Source organism: Sapajus apella, unplaced genomic scaffold (assembly GCF_009761245.1).
Source record: "Sapajus apella isolate SASKATOON/1434 unplaced genomic scaffold, GSC_monkey_1.0 scaffold68, whole genome shotgun sequence".
Lineage (NCBI taxonomy): Eukaryota > Metazoa > Chordata > Mammalia > Primates > Cebidae > Sapajus > Sapajus apella.
In genome coordinates, this window is record NW_022437008.1 from 5,129,810 (window position 1) to 5,137,517 (window position 7,708).

The following is a 7,708-nucleotide window of genomic DNA, read 5'->3' on the forward strand; positions in this document are numbered from 1 at the left end:
AAAAAAAAAAAAAAAAAAAAAAATATGGCCAGGTGCGGTGCGTCACGCTTGTAATCCGAAGACTTTGGGAGGCCGATGGGGGTGGATCACGAGGTCAAGAGATCGAGACCATCCTAGCCAACATGGTGAAACCCGGTCTCTACTAAAAAAATACAAAAATTAGCTGGGCGTGGTGATGCACGCCTGTAGTCCTAGCTACTCAGGAGGCTGAGGCAGGATAATCGCTTGAACCCAAAAGGAAGAGGTTGCAGTGAGCCAAGATCGCACCACTGCAGTCCAGCCTGGTGACAGAGCGAGACTCCGTTTCAACTGAAAATACAAAAATTATCTGGGCGTGGTGGTACATGCCTGTAATCCCAGCTACTCGGGAGGCTGAGGCAAGAGAATCGCTTGAACTGGGGAGGCACAAGTTGCAGTGAGCCAAGATCACGCCATGTGCACTCCAGCCTGGGAGACAGAGCGAGATTCATGGCAAATCATGAATCATGGCGAATCATGACCAACATGGCAAAACCCCGTTGGTCAGGCTGATAAACTTCTGACCTTAGGCGATCCACTTGCCTTGGCCTCCCAAAGTGCTCGGATTACAGGTGTGAGCTACAGCACCCTGCTGTGTTTAGTACTTTTTCAGGACTCCTGTAGGGAGCTAAATCTGGCCCCCATGCAGGCTGGCTGACTCTTAACCCCTACCCTGGAGGCTGGCTAGGCTTGAGTTGAATCCTGGCTGTGCCTGTAATAACTGCATACCCCAAAAGAGTGACTTGATGTTCTTGAGCAGCGATTTCCTCATCTGTAAAATGGGAACATGGGTTGCTCCATACCACTAGGCCCCTATCAAAATTAAATGATATCTGCAGGAATACTGATTTACAAAAGAAATTAAGCAATGACTGGGCACGGTGGCTCACACCTGTAATCACACTTTGGGAGGCTGAGACAGGAGGATCTCTTGAGCCCAGGAGTTTGAGACCAGCCTGGCTGATATAATGAGACCTTGTCTCTACAAATAATAATAATAATACAGAAATTAGCTGAGCGTGGTGGCAAGCACCTAGTCCCAGCTACTCTGGAGACAGGTGGGAGGATTGACAGAGCCCAGGAGGTGGAGGTTGCAGTGAGCCAAGATCATGCCACTGCATTACAATCTGGGTGACAGAGCGAGACTCTGTCTCAAAAGAATAAATAACCGATGCAGTGGCTCACCCCTGTAATCCCAGCACTTTGGGAGGCTGAGGCGGGCAGATTACCTGAGGCCAGGGGTTCGAGACCAGCCTGACCAACATGAAGAAACCCTGTCTCTACTAAAAAATACAAAATTAGCTGGGTGTAGTCGTGGGCACCTCTAATCCCAGCTACGTGGGAGGCTGAGACAGGAGAATCAGTTGAACCTGGGAGGCGAAGGTTGCGGTGAGCCGAGACTGCACCATTGCACTCCAGCCTGGGCAACAACAGCAAAACTCCATCTAAATAAATAAATAAATAGGTGGTAAATGCTTTGTAAATGACAGCTACTAGCTCTGTGTCTTTGCCCACGCTGTTCCCTCAGCCTGCAGGCCACCTGTATTCCTCAGCTGGTGGACTCCTTAGTCATCCTTGAATAATACAAACACACGTAACTGTCAAGCTCGTGCAAGTGCTTTATGTCCATCAGCTCCCTCGTTCTCCTAACAGCCCTGTGACATCCATGCTATTTATTATCTCCATTTTACAGGTAAGTAAACCTCTGAGGTTAAACCCAGGCAGCCACGCTCCCTAGCCTGTATCCTTAACAACTACCCTATATGTTAATAACATAATGAATATATTGGCTGGGCACAGTGGCTCACGCCTGTAATCCCAACATTTTGGGAGGCCGAGGTGGGTGGATCACCTGAGGTCAGGAGTTTGAGACCAGCCTGGCCAACATGGTGAAACCCCATCTCTACTAAAAATACAAAAATTAGCTGGGCATAGTAGTGCATGCCTGTAATCCCAGCTACTCAGGAGACTAAGGCAGGAGAATTGCTTGAACTCAGAGACGGAGATTGCAGTGAGCGGAGATCATGCCATTACATTCCAGCCTGGGTGACAGAGCACGCTGTCTCAAACACTAATAACAATAATATAATGCATATGATAGTAGCTCACATAACAAGATCACAAGAGACAAAACTAGTTGTAGCTAATGCTTCCTGAGGCTTGCTGGAGCCAGGCCAAGGTAACTGCTACACAATCCTTATCTGCAAGGCAGGAGAGCAAATGGAGATTCTGAAAGGCAGGGTCACAGAGGGTGGCAGAACCAGATCTGGACCTGGCTTGGCTGATGACAGATCTTTTGGGGATGACTAATCCAGATTCCCTTCTCACCACACCCCTCCCTGCCAGACTGACTGTTCCGCTCTCTCTTGAGCTCACTTGCTGCCAGGCCCCATGCCCCCGGCCAGGAACTCTCCTGCTGCCCTTTTTTTTTTTTTTCTGGCCTGGTTGTGTAGCTACTCAAGCTGCGGGTGTCAGCTCAGGAGTCATCTCTTCCAGGAAGCCCTCCCTGTCTCCACCCAACCTGAGACTAGGTGAGGCTTCTTCCAGTGATTTGTTTTCAAAATGACTTGTACTTTCTCATGGCACTCGCTGACAATTAACGATACCGTCATCTAGTTCTCGCCCCTAACCCCTTATTCCCGGCCAGCCCCAGGTGTCAGGACCCTGTCCTCCTCTCTGTGCCACTCATGCCATGAGGCACCTCCCCTACATGCACAGCTTAAATCCCATCTCTAGGCTATTGACACCCAGCTTTTTGTTTTGTTCTTAGAGGCAGGGGCTCCGTCACCCAGGCTGGAATGCAGTGACACGATTGTAGCTCACTGCAGCTAACTCCTGGCCTCGAGGAATCCTCCTCCTGCCTCAGCCTCCTGAATAGCTACTGCTACAGGCACAAGCTACCATGCCCAGCTAACACCCAAATTTCCTTTATCTTTTTTCTTTTTAAGTTATTTGTAGACATGAGGTCTTGCTGTGTTGCCCAGGCTGGTCTTGAACTCCTGAGTTCAAGTGATCCTCCCACCACAGCCTCCAAAAAGGCTAGGATTACAGGTGTAAGCCACTGCACCTGGTCCTAACCCCCAAATTTCTATCCCCAGCCCAGACACCTCCTGCCATCCCCAGGCTCCTACATCCTGCAACATATTCAAAGGATGGAAGATCTTAGAGGCATTTTAAGCTTTATACATCCTAAACTGAGCTTTTTGCCTTCCTCCAGAACCTGCTCCCTTGCCACCTTCCCCACCTAGATCAATGGCAGCTCTGTCCTTCCAGTGACTAAGGCCAGACACCCAGGGTGGTTCTTCGCCTCTCTCCTTCACACCCACTCCAACCTGTGAACAGATATTGGCTCCAACTACAGAACCTAAACTCTTCCCCTCCACTGTCCCCAACTTGGCCCAGCCTCCATCCTCTCCCACCTGGTCACCCCAGCAGCCTCTCCCTGGCCTCCCTGCTCCCTTCTGTCTGCTCCCCTCGTGGAGGCAGAGGGAGCCTGGGACCACCTGAGTGAGGTGAGGGCCCTGCTGGCTCAGAGCCCTGCCCTGGCTATGCCTCTCTCCAGGAAAGAGTCAGAAGTTCTCACATCAGGGCTGGGCATGGTGGCTCATGCCTGTAACCCCAGCACTTCGGGAGGCTGAGGCAGGAGGATCCCTTAAGCCTAGGAGTTTTAGACCAGTCTGGGCAATGTGGCATGACCCCATCTCTACAAAAAATACCAAAAACTAGCCAGCTGTGGTGGAATGTGCCTGTAGTCCCAGCTACTCAGGAGGCTAAGCTGGGAGGATTGCTTGAGCCCACGAGGTGGAGGTTGCAGTGAGCCTTGATTGCACCACTGCACTCCAGCCTGGGTGACAGAGTGAGACACTGTCTCAAAAAAAAAAAAAAAAAAGAGTTCTTAGCTGGGCACGGTGTCTCACACCTTTAATCCCAGCACTTTGGGAGGCTGAGGCCGCTGGATCACCTGCGGTCAGGAGTTTGAGACCAGCCTGGCCAACATGGTGAAACCCTGTCTCTACTAAAAATACAAAAATTAGCTGGGCATAGTGGCAGGCGCCTGTAATCTGAGCTACGGGGAGGCTGAGGGAGGAGAATCGCTTGAACCTGGGAAGCGGACGTTGCAGTGAGCCAAAATTGTACCTTTGCACTCCAGCCTCGGCAACAAGAGTGAATGAAACTGTTTAAAAAAAAAAACGTTCTCAAGACAGCCACCAAGTCCCTAGTGATCTGTCCTGTCATCTCTCCACCCTCATCTCTTCCCCCTGGAGAAAGGGAGAAGCCTTCCTGGCAGGGTAACCTGCATGTTACCAGCTGAACACAGATAAAACTCAGCATGGAGGCCTGCAAACACAGCAACATCCAAACAGCCTCTCTCAGGGAAGACATGAAGACAGGAGGCCACCGCTCCATTACCAAGGCCCTTTCCAGCCCCGGGTCTGGGAGCAGATCTTTCAAGTCTACACATCTAGTGATCTCTGGAAGGTCCTCTCCAGTCTCTGCTCTCTTATCATTTATCACCTGCTCACATACTCTGTACTTTATTTTTTATTTTATTATTATTATTATTTTTGAGATGAAGTTTCATTTTTGTTGCCCAGGCTGGAGTGCAATGGCACAGTCCTGGCTCACTGCAACCTCCACCTCCTGGGTTCAAGCCATTTTCTTGCCTCAGCCTCCCAAGTAGCTGAGATTACAGGTGCCCGCCACCATGCCCTGCTAATTTTTTTTTTTTGTCTTTTTAGAAGAGACAAGGTTTCACCATGTTGGCCACACTGGTCTCGAACTCCTAACCTCAGGTGATCCACCCACCTCAGCCTCCCGAAGTCCTGGGCTCGCCCCTCTGTACTTTACCTATTTATCCAGTTTCTGTCTCCTCCACTAGAATGTGAGCTTGCCACAGACCGGGATTTCTATCTGTCTCGTTCACTGCTATATACTCACTCATAGGTATGTATCCAGTTCCTAGAACAGCGGTTGGCACATGATAGGTGTCTAGTAAACATCTGTTGAGTAAATGAATGAAATGTTTTGTGTGTATTTTCTCATTGGATTTTCAGCACCAGCAGTGACACGGTAGGGAAAGCATTACTAATGCCCTCTGCCATCTCCCAGGCTCTGCTGGACTCAGGCATAGTTATGTGACCTACTTTGACCAACAAAACGTTAGGTAGAAGTGTTGGTTGTAGAACACTTTAAATGCTCCTTGTAGGAGCATTTAGAAACCAGTGCAACCATTGCACTCCAGCCCAATGGACAGAGCAAGGCCCTGTGTTTGTGGCGGGGGTGGGGCGGGGGAAGGCAGCACAGAATGCTCCATGCTCTGTGTTCTCCACCTGGGCTGCACTGGGAGCTGGACAAACCCAGAGGTGCCACATGAAGGAAGAGGGCTGAGCCCTGGCGTTGAGGACTTCTGCCCTCAATAGTCACCCAGACCCACAGCTGACTTTGTATGAGCAAGAAAATTCCAGCACTTTGGGAGGCCAAGGTGGGCGGATCACGAGGTCAGGAGATTGAGACCATCCTGGCTAACACGGTGAAACCCCATCTCCACTAAAAATACAAAAAAATGAGTTGGATGTGGTGGTGCATGCCTATAATCCCAGCTACTTGGGAGGCTGAGGCATGAGAATCACTTAAACCCAGGAGGCAGACGTTGCAGTGAGCTGAGATCCCGCCACTGCACTCCAGCCTGGCAAGAGAGCAAGGTAAGTCCATACCAGCTGGGTGCAGTGGTTCACACCTGTAATCCCAGCACTTTGGGAGGCCGAGGTGGAAGGTTCACCTGAGGTCAGGAGTTGGTGACCAGCCTGGCCAACATAATAGCAAAAACATTATCTAAACCTCAGCATCTTTTTTTTTTTTTTTTTCTTTTCTTTTTCTTTGGGACGGAGTTTCGCTCTTGTTGCCCAGGCTGGAGTGCAATGGCGCGATCTCGGCTCACCGCAACCTCCGCCTCCTGGGTTCAGGCAATTCTCCTGCCTCAGCCTCCTGAGTAGCTGGGATTACAGTCACGCGCCACCATGCCCAGCTAATTTTTTGTAGTTTTAGTAGAGACGGGGTTTCACCATGTTGACCAGGATGGTCTCGATCTCTTGACCTCGTGATCCACCTGCCTCGGCCTCCCACAGTGCTGGGATCACAGGCTTTTTTTTTTTTTTTTTTTAAGACGGAGTCTCGCACTGTTTCCCGGGCTGGAGTGCAATGGCGAGCTCGTCTAACTTCAAACTCTGCCACACAGGTTTAAGTAATTCTTCTCCTGCCTCAGCCTCCCAAGTAGCTGGGATTACAGGTGGCTGCCACCATGCCAGGCTAATTTTTTTATATTTAGTAGAGACAAGGTTGCGCTGTGTTGGCCAGGCGGGTCTCAAACTCCTGACCTCATGATCTGTCCACCTAAGCCTCCCAAAGTTCTGGGATTACAGGCGTGAGCCACTGCACAGGGCCATTAGCATCTTAAAACAGCCATATTCTTTTTCCTGCGTTTTTGTAGACTAGGAATATGGTGGGGTTTGTTGTTGTTTGTTTTTTTCTTGAGATAGAGTCTTGCTCTGTTGACCAGGCTGGAGTGCAGTGGCTCGATCTCAGCTCACTGCAACCTCCGTCTCCCAGGTTCAAGCAATTCTCCTGCCTCAGCCTCCTGAGTAGCTGGGATTACAGGTGCACACCACCATGTCCAGCTAATTTTTGTATTTTTAGTAGAGAGGGGGTTTCACCATGTTGGTCAGGCTGGTCTCGAACTCCTGACCTCGTGATCTGCCTGCCTCAGTTTCCCAAAGGGCTGGGATTACAGGCGTGAGCCACAGAGCTCAGCCCAAATTTTGTTTGTTTGTTTTGTTTTGTTTTAGAGATGGAGTCTCACTCTGTCACACAGGATGCAGGGCAAGTGGCATTATCTCGGCTCACTGTGACCTCTGCCTCCCAGGTTCAAGCGATTCTCCTGCCTCAGCCTCCCGAGTAGCTGGGATTACAGGCATAAGCCACCACACCTAGCTAATTTTTAGTAGAGACGGGGTTTCACTATGTTGGCCAAGCTGGTCTCGAGCTCCTGACCTCAAGTGATCCCCTGCCTCAGCCTCCCGAAGTGCTGGGATTACAGGCATGAGCCACGGTGCCCAGCCTAAAATTCTAAATTTCTAACGTAGCTAATCTCTACAGATTTAACACTGATAAAAAGCTCTTTGAGGTCATCAATAACCTTCAAGAGTGTAAAGAGGTCCTAAGACACAAACGTTTAAGAGCCACTCATATGCCAGGTGCAGTGGCTCACATCTGTAATCCCAGCACTTTGGGAGGCCGAGGTGGAAGGATCATTTGAGGTCAGGAGTTGAAGACTAACCTGACCAACATGATGAAACCGCTTCTCTATTAAAAATACAAAATCAGGCCGGGCGCGGTGGCTCAAGCCTGTAATCCCAGCACTTTGGGAGGCAGAGGCGGGTGGATCACGAGGTCAAAAGATCGAGACCATCCTGGTCAACATGGTGAAACCCCGTCTCTACTAAAAATACAAAAAATTAGCTGGGCATGGTGGTGCGTGCCTGTAATCCCAACTACTCAGGAGGCTGAGGCAGGAGAATTGCCTGAACCCAGGAGGCGGAGGTTGCGGTGAGCCGAGATCGCGCCATTGCACTCCAGCCTGGGTAACATGAGAGAAACTCCGTCTCAAAAAAAAAAAAAAAAAAAAAAAAAAAAA